The sequence below is a fragment of the Galleria mellonella genome, unplaced genomic scaffold (assembly GCF_026898425.1).
Source record: "Galleria mellonella isolate WM207_F2 unplaced genomic scaffold, CSIRO_AGI_GalMel_v1 utg172, whole genome shotgun sequence".
In the NCBI taxonomy this organism is placed as follows: domain Eukaryota; kingdom Metazoa; phylum Arthropoda; class Insecta; order Lepidoptera; family Pyralidae; genus Galleria; species Galleria mellonella.
This window is the reverse complement of record NW_026442015.1, coordinates 291191-308564: the sequence shown is the minus strand read 5'-3', so window position 1 is coordinate 308564 and position 17374 is coordinate 291191.

The window sequence follows — 17374 nt, the reverse complement described above, 5'->3', positions numbered from 1 at the left end:
GTGTTTCTACTGTGAAGCAGTTATGTTTGCATGGCTGTGTTTCGGTTTGAAGGGTGGGATATGGAAGTGAATTTACAGGGTACAGAAGAATAACACCTGAGTCCTCAGGAATGCCAACGCATGCGGAGTATCATGGGCGAAACAGTATACTTTGTTGTCAGTGGTACTGCTCATGTCTATATGGGACGGTTACTACTTTCCATCAGTTGGGCCATTAGCTTGTTTGCTATCTTAAGTTGCATAAAAAAAACACTCGATATGGATTGCAATGGAAATGGGTTTATTTCTCAATCGCAATTTTCAAATTGCAGTAAATATGTACTTGGACCACAGAGTAGGGGAGACGCGATATCAGAGTACACGACGCTATATTGTGCCTGACATTTGCCTATTTCTATGCTCCATAAATAGAGGCAAATTATGTATTTTGGGTTATTGTGGTAAAGTATGCTCTGCTAACATATCCGGCAACGTTTGCATTGCTGTGAAAACATGCTCCGACCTACCGGCATTGCTGCCGAGTTGGGGTACACGTGTTTGAATACCAGTCAAAGCAGTGATATACTTAGCTATACCAATGCTAATAATTACAAAATGATATTTAAAGTATTTCTTTATAATTCAAAAGTACCATTTAAACAGAATATTTCGGTTAGTTGGATTACCAATTTGCAAATGTCAAAAAAAGGGAAGTCTAAAAAATAAAAATTGAATTTAATAAAAAAAAATATATATTCGTAATTATCTGGAATTAATATATATAATAAAATCGTAACTGGTCGCTATCTGTACACGGAAAATATATAAGAAAAACTATTATAGAGAAGTTTTATGAAACAAAAACAATGATTTTTAGAATTTTTGTGTTTGTCCGTACGTTTGTGCACGTTAATCTTATAAACGGCTTAACCGATTTAAATGCGGTTTTCACTAGTGCGTTGCAATTTACTCCACTTAACATTTAATGTTTGTTTTATTTCAATCTGTTCATAAATAAAAAATTATATCAATCTAAAGAATGCTCACCTTGCGAAGCCTGGGCGGGGTGCTAGTCTTAAATATTATATGAAAGAAATATCGTTTTAATTGTGTTGCTTTTTAACCTGGTAGATCGTCCTTAGCTTTTTACGTTAGTGAGGTTTTATAGTATGTTATACTAAGTCTATAGTCAGGCCTAATGACGTCGAAAGTGTTTAGGAATATTCGAACGCGTTCGGTCTGTTTATAGGAGAGATGCGGGTTCCAATTCTGTAGGGATGTAAAAATTTTTAAAAATATGTTATTTATTTTATTGCCATAAACACTTTATTTTTCATAAAAAATAAACGTGTTTTTGTGGCTCTACGTCACATACATGGAAATCATCATGATTAATTTCTGAAGAATTCGTCATGATAGGTTATTTGACCTGTCTTCTTTGATACCCGGTTAGTGTAAATTAAAAGTGTAGGTGAGATTGACCTTTATGATCAGACAGGCTATATGCTTGTTTGCCCCCTTTGTGGTATATAAAAAAAAAACCAGTTCTACTTTTAATCATTAAAAAACCTCTATCGCTTAGCATTGTTTAAATACAGTTCCTTAACCTCCATTGAAATTTCAACAACGCCCGTCTCGGCGGCACGTCAGCATGTCGCTGCATCATACGTGCTCAAACACGCTCACTGTGAGCGATGTGAGCTCTACGAGCGATGGGAGCGGCTAGAACGGTCTGAATATAGGTAGTTGAACTGATTAGTTTAGCTATTCGATGTAGAATACCTGAGGAGGATGGAATTTGACGCCTTTGTATCAATTCTCAACATTCTCAATTGTTTGACGTTGACAACAGTATGACCTCTGCGTTACTGGCGTTACGAATATGTATGTGAGAGAAGCAAAGCCTGTTGCTGCGTGATGTTTAATTGAAATTAAATGATATTCATACATACAAACATAATTCCACATACAACGAATATATAATACTAGTGGGAAATAGGATTAATGCATAATTTACCAACATTCCTTCCACATTAATGTACTTGACATGCAGTTTGTGCACTGAACACTTATCTTCATTACGGCGTCAAACCGGTGTTTCCTCATATGTTTTCATTAGTTCACCGTTAAATTTGAGATTTATTAAACAAGAATGACGGCAAGTCATTAGTTATCGAAATATTTAAACTAAAAAGATAAAAAAGTTAAATTGCTTGGTGATTAATGATACTTGATGAAATTTGGGATTAATTTTCTAAGACTTGTTCCTATGTGCTCTGGTTTTATCATAGTAATTTGATAACTTTACCAGTTTAGCTGTACTATGATGGTATACGATGGTTTTACTAAAGCTAGAAAAATTAGAGTAGAAAATGAGTTTTACATTTTTAATATCTAATGAAACCTATAGAAAAGTCTAGGAAATACTAATTATAAATTTAATAATATAATAAAATTGTAACTAAATGATGCCCGTATATAGAAGATATTTAAAAATAATGAGTGGTTTTAATCAGAGCAATAAAACCATTATTGCGTTCGGTCATATTTTAGGAAACTCAACGACCCGGCTCATCACGTCTTCAGTCAAGACCATTATAATGAGCATGACTAGCTTCAAGTTACTTGAATACATCATGAGTATTGTCTGTCTGTCTGTTTGTTCTGATATCATGTAAAAACTACTGAATCAAATTAAATGCCGTTTTCAAAATTATTTTCAGTTGCAGATTTACTAGTAGGCTGCGTAGGTTAGAGCCTAGGGCAGTGGGTTTTAGGAGCGGCAAATTTGGGGCCGAAAGTAATAGTTTTATTGACGAAAATTTGTAATTAATATAATTGAAAAACCTACTGGCAGCAAATATATAAATCTGCTACTGGTTATTCTAAAGGTTTAACTTAATTTGCAAAATAATTTATACAGCTACTAATTTGTAGAGGGGGAAAGGGATTGTTAGACTACCAGCCCTATTGCTACCCTATCAGGTCGATATCCACGTGGTTTCACCCTGTAAACCACTGTAATTAATATAGATGAATTCGCTATGATAGGCTAACTGGTCTGCTTTTCTTTCATTGATGCTCTGTCAGCATACATCAATAGCGCCGGCGGGTATACGATTCCATTGTCATCCATTTAAAAAAAACCTATTTGTAGAACATACTTATAATAAACACTTACTGTGTTTATCATATGTGGATATATGTGGATATAATTGGTACAGGTATGGTTATTCTATTTATTTGCTAACTAGATATTCAAAGTCTAATTCAGCATATAATGAGCAGTTTCTTAACGGAGTATAACTCTGTAATTAGGTAGTCTAGCTAGCGAGATACGATACGAATGAGGTTTTACACAAACCACGAATCATCCAGCTAAATGTCTATTATTATATTATTAGATTACCTAGTTATGTACTAGTGTTGGTTATTAATGTATACTCATTTGCGTTACATTATATTATTTATTATTATTACCTTTATTGTTCATTATGGGTGTATACAAGGTCTTAGGATTACATAGTTCATCCATTTACATGAATAAATACCCACCTTTTCCAGGTAGCTTTGACTTTTAAAACTTCTAAGTTAAATTAGGTATCAAAGAAGGCTGCAAAAAATAAAAATTACTGTAAAATCACCCGTCACAAGAAGATTAAAAGTAATTTGTAAATTTTAGGAACGGAAATTGTAGGTTACTGTGAGATTAATTTTTTAAGTAACCTTAATAAGCGTAGATAGTGTATATACATATAATATATATAAAGTTATATATATATAAAGTTATATATATATATATATATATATATATATATATATATATATATATATATATATATATATATATATATATATATATATATATATATATATATAAGTAGTTTCTAAAATTTACAAAATACTTAATATATATATTTATAAGTTGCCATGCTTGGCAGGAGGATTAGCAACCACAACTAGGCTTTGGAAATGTTTAAGAGAGATGTTGCTGTCCATCCTTTTTCCTATATACACAACTATATTCATTAAACCGTAGTAATTAATCTAAAAGTCTAATTGTATTCCAATTGTGAAATCAAAATGTGGATTTGCGGTGTTGTTCTGTCGGTTAGTTAAACTGACCAAAATGTAAATATTTGCATGGAATTAAAACATTAGTGATTTATTCTCTTGAAACATTATTATTTATTCTCTTTATTTAGACCGATTTGTATTGCAGTATATTTTATAACCATAACAACCCATCATCAAAGGGGGGAAAGGGATTGTTAGTATTAGAGGCTGAGAATCCTATTGCTAGCAATATATCCAACCAGGTCGACCTCCTCGCGGTTCTCCCTGGAAACTATCATGGTTAATTCCTGATGAATTCATCATGATGGGCTAACTGGCCTGTTTTAATTCTCATCTATCACCCTTCACTGGTGCTCCGCCAGCGTATGCCGTTAGCGCAGGCGGGGTTACCATACCATTTTCACCCATTAAAAAAAAAACCTATCATCAAAATCTTAGTAGTCTATAACTAGGTATTTTGAAATTTTACAATTTATCTTTTTGATAAAAGTTAAATATATATGTATACTGTCAGGGACAAAAAGTATGTTATTATGATGATGGTTGATCGGTAACAGTAATCATAAGTTATGATTATAAGTCGGTATGTATCAAAAATGATAAAAATGTTACAATATATTGCAGTATATTACTACAATTTTTTAGTAAAAACAGTAGCTAATTGTAAGGAGATGCAAATTTTTCGGCCCGACATCAAAGAAATTTTAAAACCGTCTTTATAAAGTTGGTTATACATAAAATTACTCGTATTATTATAATTATATATTCACATACGTACAAACATGGGTGACTGATATAAAAGGGAATATTTTATTATTTTGTGCAAGAAATATAAAAAAAAATATATACTAAATATATATCATACAATTACTTGTTCAAATATCTTTTATTTTTTAATTATGTGTGTAAGTTTGTTTTTTTTTTTCGCAATAAGTTCTCGCACTCCCTCCACTTCGTTCCCCTAAACCATTCGGCGATAACATCTATAATGCGAAAGTATTTGGAACTCAATTTTACTGAAAGTTACTTTAGTGAAATTAGGTTCGAAGGGCCTCACTTATTTTTGTCTAAAATATTTACGTAGTTACCTACGAAGTGGACCAGAACGAAATATTTTATCTGCCCCCAATTTTTAAAGTTCGAAGACTTTTATAAGCAGTTAGGCATAGTTTTTATATTCATTCGTTTTTATTTATGGTCTAATTTTGTTGCCTAGTTTATTATATAGTATAATCTATAGATATTACTAGTAATTCATGGTTTTTTTCTTATCCGAAATTTTATGAGAAATATAAACTTGGACTCGCCTTTAGTATATACTATGCCTACGCCTTACGACTTTTTTACATTAGTTATGTATTTTTATACATGCCTGTTTGTATGACAAGAAAGCATATTATATAAATACCTTGATAGTAAAGTAGTAACCAAATAAAATGAATATAACGTATGTTATTTCTAATGACATTACGTATATGTCTACGATCATCTTTAACGTTTCGAATATTTGTCTGACAATACAGAGACTAATTTTAATTCAAATTGGTTTAGAAATTTAGCTATAAAACATTATATATATTCTTTATTGCACTTGAACAATAGATACAGCGATTAGTTTAACAACTTGTTAGCAAGGGTGGGCTTATCTCTAAAAGAGATCTCTTCCAGCCAATCCATTGTAGTTAAAGAGAAAATAATTATTTGGCAGGTATATAGTGCAGGAAAGGTACAGGTAAAAATAATGTAAATAAAACAATCATACACAAATTGTAAATAAATAAATGACTAACTTACATAGAGTGTAGTGATGTAATACTTAATTAAATTAATAAATAAAAAAAAATCTAGGATAACATATGAAATAAATAGTACAATATCTCTTGGCGAACTCTAAGATCAAGCTTCAAGTAAGCTTCAGAATTATCAAGTTTCTTTTTAAGAGTAACGTAAAAATATATCATAAAGCGTACGACAGCGGCGTGGTACCATATATAAGGACGCGACTGGCGTCTTGTTTTATACTTAGCTGTATTAAAATGGCGCTCAGGCTTGTTAAAATTTTGACGAAAGCAGAGGTAAAGTATAAAAGCTTTATATGTTATTCTATACGCGTCACGCTCGAATTTACGTCGACATACACGCACATTTCACCGCAGAATTAGGTGTATACATAATATAACACTTTAATAATATGTTAAGACAACCGAACATTATTAAGAGTTTATAGCAGCATGTTATTATTAAACACAATTTAATTATATTGATAGAAGGATGTGGTTTTGTATAAAATGAATGGTGTACGAGTAATGTATGTGTATGTATATCCTATTAAAAATATTTTAGATTTATACTAATATTATAAATGTGAAAGTGAGTTTATTTGTCTATTACCTAGCCTAAACAGCCGAGCCGATTATTATGAAATTGTTATACAAGTGGTATGGGATAGAAAGAACATAGGCTACTTTTTATCCTGTTCGATGAAGATATTCCGTTTACGTGGACGAAGTCGCGAGTAATAGCTAGTAAATCTATTATTTTCTTTCTTTTTTTTCTTACCTTCTATCTTGACAAGATCAGTATGCTAATAAATAATCTTGTTTCTAGATGTATAATCTGATCTAATATGACATAATATACATAATATTCATAACATTACACTGATTCCAGTTGTTAACAGAGATGTTAACATCAAATAACGAATTAGTAACAGTAAACTGTCCATCAAATAGAACGCAACCCCCGGCCCTTGGCCTCAAAGTGCGTCGTAATCGTAAACCAAAACTACATACGTGCAGTACACATTGCGGTTGAACCACTAAGAGAAACTAATAGAGTTGCTTTAATAGATACCATCTCTTGTATCAAATTGTCATAGGAATATTTACTACTACAAGAGATGCTGCTACTAAGTTTCCATCAAATAGAATTTAAATTCAAAACAAGCTTATACCAGGTCTAATGAAAAGTCAGAAAAGCGGTAATTCTCACAATATCAGAGCATTATACACAATATAAAAGCATCATGTCTCTGTAACCAATATTTTTTTCAGCCTTTATTGGTTTGTCACAGCAGAAAGAGACAACACGTTGTATCAGTTTAAGTAAGTCGCAGAAATTTTATCCATACATAAAATTTTATTTGACTATATAAGATGAGTTGAATATGTTCATCTCTGTGGCAGTGGAATACTGTGTGTACATCAGTAGTGGGTAGTAATAGTAACAATGTATGTACATTGTAACCGGCAATAATAAATCTGAGAGGTGTCGGGCTGTTTGGTTTACGAGGTCCTCTATGCACGACCAGAGCGCATACTTTGTTATGACGTAGTCGCTTGGAAATATAAAATTCAGTAGACTGAAAAATATACAAAAATAAGTAAAAGTGACTACTTTTACTTCTTTCTACAGTTCCTTTAACATCTTTTATTAGATTTATGGTCATAATACAAACAGGAAATAAAAAATTGAAATCTGTTTCAAATGTCCATTCTTTCTTTTACTTTTCATTAAGTTTTCACAGGATACGAAAATAAAAGCCTTGGTTTTTTATTTCTACCATAAAGATGTCAATCAAGTATATGGCTATCCGTTGATATCAGGTGCGTGTTGCTGACATAAAACTCATCAGGAGCTCTGTTAAGTTTACGTAGGATCACTATTTATAGTATCGTAGAAAGACGCTTCCGTTGAATCAATAAACAAGCGGTAAACACCATAAAATGGCATTCGGTATTCAGTCCTTACGCCTGATGAAGTATTGCTGATGAAACTTAACTGGGAACTGATTTAAATAATCTCCCGGGAACGGGTGGCGGGAGGAAGGGGGTCTGTGATCTGTTCGCGACAATTAGTCTCGCTCGCGGCTGTAGAACGTAAAGTGTAGTGAAGTATAAATGAAATAATATTATATATAAAAATTTTACGTGCTGTGCACTGTTTTTGTTTTTAATTATATAAATATGCTCAGGACTGTAATTAGTTTTAGTCAAAGGGGTTGCCGACTATTACTTTTATGTTAAACGTCAACATTCAATTAATCTACGTTTAACCGAATCTGGAGTTAATGATAAATCTCATATGACTTGCCTGGGTAAGTGCAAATTTTCATCGATGGTCAATCACTAACAATACGTTGTCGATTATAATAAATATTAATTACTGGTTGTATTCCACGGTTTACTCACGTAAATTCCGATAGAAATATTCTATATTATATATGAGTCAATCAGAATATGGTTCATGTGTGCGGCGAATTTCATTTAAATTTATTCTGCTATTTATGTGTAAGTTACATGTTTTTTTAACAAGCTTTTATATTTATTATAAATATTTAAAGAATTTAATATTATAATATATAATATCGTATTATTGTTTCTTTTAAGGGAGTATTCTATGAATAAATTTGATTTTATTGAATTGTTTTAGACCCTTACTTTCCGGGGAAAATTGTTCAGGTTGATTGGTAGGTCACTCCTTAAAAGGAGACTGAAACTTTTCCTAGAGCTAAATGCACGTTAGAGCATTGCCATAACGGTAATGACATATTTACTATTAATAGTAAATCTCAACATAATATTCCATCTAATAACTTTAAATAACAATTAATTAAATTATTGCATATATTTAACAATCCTATCAAGATCCTATCATAAAAATATATCGTGTTGGTGGAACAATACATTTACTATAAAACCCTTTCCTATCGTTTCTAAATCAGAGTCTAAAGCTATTACAATTATTTTGGGTCTACACATGACCCACAGAGATGGATGGTGGGTGCATGTAAAAAGGAAGGGTTGAGGGATCCCATCTCACCTCACTGATTAACGGTTGATGGTCGAAGAATGATTGTTTATCTATTTATCTATTGTGTTATATATTTTAATATTATTAAATACTATGTTGGTATGTTACGACTTGCTTGATGACCGTACATTGTTACTGTTCTTATTTTGTTTAGGTTACAAACAGAATGAAAATTAACAAATAAAATAACTCATAAATATATTATAACAATAGTACCAACAGGCTTTTAGGAGCATAGTATGTACAAAAAAGTTTAAAAGTTAAAAGAATATCAACACATTTCAATAGTATGGGATCTACAATAAAGTAAAAAAAAGTAACGAAGAATTAATAGTAAAGGGGAGTACCGGATTGCTTGTATTGCTTGTACGTATGTAAATTTTAAAAGCTAATTCATGTCGTCATTCATTTCACTTTTCACACAATGTAATGCATCTACGTGCACATGCATCTACCTTTACTTACATTGAGTATGACCCATTAAAAAAATACTACGCACAATAAATTAAAAAAGATGATTCTAATTTCACAGTGTGTGCGTGTTCACGTTACGCGATATTTTAGCCAATTTTTAACTGATTTTGATAACTCTTTGTAAATGATTTTTTATGTTATGGTTAAGGTTACTTTTTTTAGGAACTTCTTTTCTAGGAACAGAGAATAACATTTCTAAGTCGTATTAAGAGAATATTTTTTACATCATTAGTCTTTCTAGTAAATTATTATATTTATTTGAATAAAAGTTAATTTTGTTGCAAAATTTTCTATAGATACCTACTTTAATTATCGTAAACCTGTTGTGCTGTATCCGAGAGGAGGATGCCAAGAGACTTACTTGAGTAATATACCTATTAGCACAAGAGCGAAACTTACTTTGTGTTCCTATCTTCTTCATTAAATTATACTACTTATATACGGGTATTTACGTATACAGGTTAAAACAATATCAAAGCACTTTTAAATGAAGATTTTTTTTTTTAGTAAAATTTAACATTTTTTTCAAGTATATATGGTTCTATTAATAATTTTTAATGCAACTTAAAATGGCAAATAAGCTGATGGCCACGTAATGGACAGTGGTAACTGTCACCTATAGACATGAACAATACTATAGATATAAAATATAAATAAATAAATAACGAGTCTACAAAAGATAAAGAATGTTGAGTATCTCAATGAAATCAGTATGGGAAATTCTAAATTTTCATGTTTTTTGAGGAAACTTTTAGGGAAAAATGTCAGTTATTTAATAAAACACTTCTTTAGATGTGTTCGAATAATTTTGACTTCATCTTGTACATTATACTGATAGAATGTTATTTATATTGTTATATTGATGTAAGTAAATGTTTACTATTAATTAAATCTCGAGTTTTTCAGTTAGCAAACGTATTTTACCTACTAAGACCAAAGTGGTATTGTGTAATTGACTTAAGAACTTGCAAGGGACTAACTTTTGTGGAGACGAGAAGCTCTGAATTACGGTTATACGCGAGAACGTTTCAGACATGGCAAGCGAACGTTTATTTACTTAATATTTTGTATGTAAAGAAGTGTTTCCAGCGTAGCTGTTCAGTTAATTAACGAGGTTAAGCGCGATTGAGGATGGTCGTGTTTCGGATGAGTAGATATATACTATTCATAGACGTGCTAATTGCTGACCTAAGCATTTTCATATTTAGTGAGATATTTTAAGCTATTTTGATAGTTATTAAAACTCATTTACTACTTCAATCTAACTAATTTAAACTAATACTACTATATTCAAATTAATTTGTTACTTTAATAGTTTATTACTTGGATACTTCATTAAATACCTATCTATTGTCATTAACCTCAAGGAACCCGACATCATTCGTTTCCGATCAATATTTTCGAAGAAAATAGGTACTTGGAACAAATATGAATAATTATTATAGAAATGTACCTAAATAATATGAAAAATAGACGCATAAACAAAATTTCAATTGAAGCTTGTTTCTTAATAGACATACCGTGCAAGTACTTGACAACATAATTAAGATCTTAATATATGGGAATGTATAAAATTTTATTTCATTAGTATGTAGTTTATATTGTGTGAATGTGATAAATATATATTTTTAGTGGCGACCATACATGTGTCGAGAATCTTTTCATTTAATATACCTTCAAGGCGTGAAGGTTTTATCTTTTGCATAAATACATTGCGTTTTCTTTTCAGCCGCCGCTTTAAAAGAGTTTGTAGTGATTTTATAAATCTCATCGTAAAGAAATACGAGACATCACGAACATTGCTGCGGGCATAGCCTAGTGGAAAACGTTTGACTTTGACAGGTGACGTGACGAGGCGGTGTTTGAGCACACCTGTGGAGTAACGATACCTGGCCGGAGGCTCTGTGTTCGCACACAAGGGTTAAACTATATTACCTGCTCCTTTTTGACATATACCCTGGGGCGAGGGCCGGCATGACAGGTTTGCCGACTCCAGGATTTCACTCACATTGATGTAGTTATTTGATTACGCAAAATATATTACGAAGTGGTCTAATATCGCGATATACCTGATCAGGTCGACCTCGACTCGGTTCCCTCTGAAAATCATCATGGTTTATTTTAGTTGAAATCGTCATGATGGGCCAACTTATGGGCATTTATCTTTACTTATCATTCTTTACTAGTACCTCGCCAGAATATATTGATAGCACAGACGAGGTACCATTCCATTTTCACCCATAATCATCATATTTTGTTCCAATAAAATGTAGTGAGATATTTTTTAAACGTGTGCTAAATTTAAAATACCATATGAACAAATATTTAATTATCTCATATTTGAGTTTTAGGAGGAGTTAGGTGGGTCGTGTTCACCCCAGAATTGTCTGGCACTAATCCTAGGATACGAGTGGAACATCTAACTATTCAAAAATATATATTGGGAATACATAATTTGTTAAGGGTCTCCCTGAAAAGTAATCTTAAATACGTCAATGATTTACCTATTATAACTTAACTAAACACAGAATCATCTAAAGAATCATGAATGAATGGAAACTTTTTATTGTTCCCTTCAAAGAGTGTTACAGATTATATAGATTAACGATATATACACAAACAAAATAAATAATACTTAATTACATAAAAGCAAGAAAAAAAGATCAATGAGCGGCATTATTACTAAATAGTGATTTCTTCCAAGAAACCTTATTTTTATTGTTTAGTTCGATTTGGTTGGTTTGATTGAATTATTGAAATGTGTGGATGAAATTGTAGTAATGATGGGAAATGTAAAACTGTAAAAATTATGGGGAAGTTATTTGGAAGTTAATAAAGTTGAAAAGCGCAATTTCCGAAATATAACTCCATACGTTATGTTATAAAGCATGTAAAGTAACCAGAGGGAAACTTTCTACAAAAGTCGTTTGCTTGGGCACCTGTGTTCTATTCATGTTACAACCATAAAACAATTGTGGCTGTGTTTCGGTTTGAAGGGTGGGTTGTGGCAGTGAATTTACAGGGTACAGAGGCATAACACCTTACTCCTCAGGAATGGCATAGCATGACAGGTAACAGCCCCATTGCTAGCAATAGACTCCAACAAGTCGACCTCCACGCGGTTCTCCGTAGAAACTAAAATGGTTAATTCTTGTTGATTGGTTGCTATGGGCTAATTGACCTGTCTTTATTCTTATTTGTCACCCTTCACTGGTACCCCCCTAGCGTATACCGATAGCGCAGGCGGGGTTACTATTCTATCTTCACTAATTAAAAAAAAAATGATGGGCCAAATAGTATACTCCGTTATGTCCATGGTACTTTTTTTTTATGAGTGACAATGGATGGTAACCCTACCGCGATATCGGTATATACCGGCGGGGCACCAATGAAGGGTGATAAGTGAGGATGAAGCAGGTCAGTTAGCCCATCGTGCCGAATTTAACAAGAATTATTTACGATGGTTTCCAGGGGGAACCACGTGGAGGTCGACCTAATAGGGCATATTGCTAGCAAGGAGGCTATCAAACTCCATTGCTAATAATCCCTTTCCCCCTGTCCATGGTACTGCTCATGTCTATAACCGACAGTTACCATTTTCCATCAAGTGGGCCGTCAGCCGCCACTCTAAGTTACATAAAAAAATTGGCTATAATAAATTTGATAGTTGATCAAATAGATCATGTACTATCTGAGGGCAGAGTCAAGAGTCTCTGGTAACGGCATGACATTCGAGAAAGTAGATGTAAAAACAGGTGTAGAAGCCATAGGTACCTACTTGTTATTTTCTACCCACAATAAGGGCTCTGGCATAAAGATAGATAGATATTATAATAATCTGAAATTCAGCGGCAGTATTTACCAACAACTTTCTCCAAACTTTTCCCAACCTATGTCGGGTTGAAATATAAAAGCAATTTTTTGAACCTTTCATACAAAATGTAACACATGACGCATGATTGTGTGAAGGATGAAAATTTTTTTATTCCGCCTTCGTACGACCTTTCGTGGGTAAAATTGATCACTTTTATGAATTCTAAATACATTCTAAATATAAAAAAGTAAGATTTCGTAGGACAATTAAAATAGAGATATTTAGAAATTTTATTTAAAGTAAAACTACTACGGGTAAGAAAGCGTGTATGGATGCATACATGTGCAGAATCAAGATTAATATTATTAGATTTTATTAACAATATTTTCATTTTCCTTATAATTTAATTATAGGAGCCAATTATTCACAAGTCATAGTCTGAGCTGGAGCATAGTTCTTTATTTGCTAAAGTTTAAGTATAAAGTTGCACATGTATGAATGACAAGAAGTAGAGATAAATTTGAATTTGGGTAGATATCGGGCATTTTATGATATGTAAGTATCTATGTAGGTATAAACAATGTAAATTAACAGAAAGTACAAAATACAAGTAATAATATATATGATGTAATCGTGGGCGCTGTATAATTTTTGAGCTCTTAAATTATCAGCTATCGACGAAACAGTCGTAAATCGGGAAAAGGTGTTGTTAGGGTTGTCAAGCGATAGATGAAATAAAAATAATACTTTGTACAGATATTAGATTTTGTGATTTTATTATACTTAATTACGAGAAACTTCAACTAGATTACCAGCGACAGATAAAGAACGCACTAAGAGAAGCTTAATAGTAATCGCTTAATATGAATTCGTTAAATAACGTACATACCACCAAAAATGTTGCATAACATTTCTATAGATTTTTGTTTTATAATTTCTGTAGGTTTATAGTTATACATCAAATTTGATAGTTTCAATGGTCAGATTCTAATGTATATGTACTGATTTTTTTAGTCAACCCTTTCCTTAAATTTAATTGCAAAAATTAAAAATAGGTAAACTCTATGTTTACCTATTCTTAATTTCTGTAAGAAACAACCCTGTGCACAGAAGGTATTGGTAAAAAAATAGGTTCTGGTATATTGAGCAATAGTAATTTATAGTGGGCAGTAAAGGGAAGGTTTATATGCTCTCCATCACGAGGACCTTGGCTGAAAACTTAACTGGACATAAATCCAGACGGACACGGCAATGTTGGTTAGCATCAAGGTCAATGAGCAAAGTCAACAGGTATGCTATGAAGGTAATAGTTTAATGTATAGAAGAAAAATATTAGCTTTCCTACTAGATTTAGAACTAGCGAGTGTTTATTCCGAAGACGGGTAATACTAAACTGTCAATATTCAAAGCAAATTTTTTTCAATATTTCTGAATACATAATTATATATTTATTTCTTTATTGCACCAAAAATATAAAAATATACAATGACAATCATCCATCCATCAGGTGGGTCGTATACTTGTTTGCCACTTCGGTGGTATAAAAAAAAAGTATATATATATATATATATATATATATATATATATATATATATATATATATATAATTATATATAATTATTATATATATATATATATATAATTATAAATGTGGCTATCTATTAATAAAAAATGTTAATGACAGAACAAGTTGCACATATACATCACTAAATACAATTAATATCTTTCCTTTATGTTTCTAAATACTTGCCAATAAAACTAACTTCATTGAATCAAATTATGGTTTAAAAAATAATACTAGTGTTGTAGTCACGATATTTATTTAAAACAAGCCAAAATATTTGTATTTTATTATTGATAATAAAATAATATATTACGTAACATATATTAGATATTATTATTGTACTTGTAAATTTCAGATATATATGTATAAAATGCATTTTACTTCTGAGAAGTTAACGCTGCGAAACGGATATTAATAAGTATAGCCTTATTTAGAAGCCAGCATGCTCCAGAATGTTCCGTCGTTAATATAATTATGAAATGGTACAGCCTAACTAAAGTCGACATAATACTGGAAACGGTGAGTGTACACACAACGAATGGTAGGTAGTTGAAAAAGAGAATTTCAGATGAGATATTACCAGAGGGAGACTTTGTACAAAAGTCGTTTGCATTTACCTCTCCCAATCGTGTTTCTGCCGTGAAGCAGCTATACATGCATGGCTCTGTCTCAATTTTAAGGGTGGAATATGGCAAAGTGAAATTACATACAACAACATGAAATTATATAATCTTCAGAAATGGCAATGTATAAAGGGTGGTACCATGGGCGTCACAGGATATTTTGTGATGTTCAAAGTACCGTTCATGTCCATAAGCAACTGTTGTCTTTTTTCATCAGATGGATATCAGATGGTTAAAAAGAAAGAGAAAAAATTATGTTTTCTTTTTTGACTCTTAATATGAAAACATACATAAAACGCTTACTGAGCAGAAAGCTCCATTTTGTTTTTGATAATGAAAATTATACAAAACACATAAGGCAAATCTTTTAAATTTTGTCTTTCCGGAGGGATAAAATATATTTTGGTAAAATATAATTTGTAAATTAAAAAGTAGGACTCACTCGATTGGATTGTACTTTTTTACATGTTTACGTGATATTTTTGCCAATTATAAATAAAATGTGATGGTTTTTTTACGGAACTTGTTATGTTATATACGTTTTTATAATACTAGAGATTCGGCCCGGCTTCGTACGGATAGATAGACTTTTCGAATATAATGTATAGCCTATATATGTTACTCACTGATAATGTTTCGCTTTCTATAAGTGAAAGAATATTAAATATCAGCTGAGTAGTTTTTGAGTTTATGCATTATAAACAACCAATTAAATCATTTCTTTTTATAATTCTAGTACAGATATAATATGGGATATATATATATATATATATATATATATATATATATATATATATATATATATATATATATATATATATATATATATATATATATCATATTTTTATTAATATTGAAGTTTTCTTTTTGTGAAACTATAAATAAGTATTTAGATTTTAAAGTATTTATGTTAAAGAATGACATAGTCTATTTTTTATTGAAATCAATCAATATATTCCGAAAAACAACTATGTAGTATAATAAAATAGGCTACGGTAACCTTGTTTAGCATCTAACGGGTCGTATGCTTGTTTGCTACCATAGTAGTATAAAAGATGCTCTAGATTCTCCTATTCTAGTATTTTAATGTAGGTACAAGTATTCCTGAAATATTAAGGTATGTTAATTGTGTACAAGTCTGCCGGTAAAAGGGTACTACGATTCGTCAGCGAAGGGCTACAATAAATCTAAATTATAAAAGGGCTGAGATGTCGGCCTGACAAATTGGCAGCGATTTTCCTAGTACTACCACGTTTGGTGGCCGGTTAAGTAATCCGTTAATGTAAGTAAAGTATCTCTACATACGTAACGATATCATAGTTTAACGGGATGATAATATGGTTTTATATTTGATATTATGACAGTAATGATGGCAAAATGAAGAAGGAAAAGGAAGGAAGTTGGCCCTGGCTGTAGCTGGAAGTATAAAATAACTGAAAAATAATGAAATAAATAAATGTCTGACAGAAACATCAATTGCTTGATTCTTAATATAGGATACCCTTTGTTAGGGAAACTGGATATAGTTACCTAGTTATAGATAATACAAACTAGTCATAGATATCCTTTGTTAGGGAAACTAGGTATAAATGGGGGTGCGAATTGATTAAGAAAAGTTTGTTACCTTGGTTCGACCAAGATTAAAATCCAGAACCTACTGCTGTATTACCGATTTTAATAAACAAGTAAAAGATTTTATAGAAACACATCTAGATATAAAACTCTCTCTCAAGTTGAGGCAAACAATACACATTCAATAAATTTCATTAATGACATTTATTTGGTCGAATGGGTTTAGAGATTAGCGTGAACAAACATTGTGATATGGAATTTTTTTATACTAAGAGTTTGAAATTATAAAATTCAGCAGATCTTACCCATGGTTTTATCTCTGTGACGCGATGTATAGAACGTATCCCGGTTAACCAACATGGTCAACCAGTTGGCTCGTTTTTATTATAGGTTTTTCAATATTGATTGATACGTGTATTGCCGTTAAAAGAAATTCACAGCAGATATAATAATAGTTAC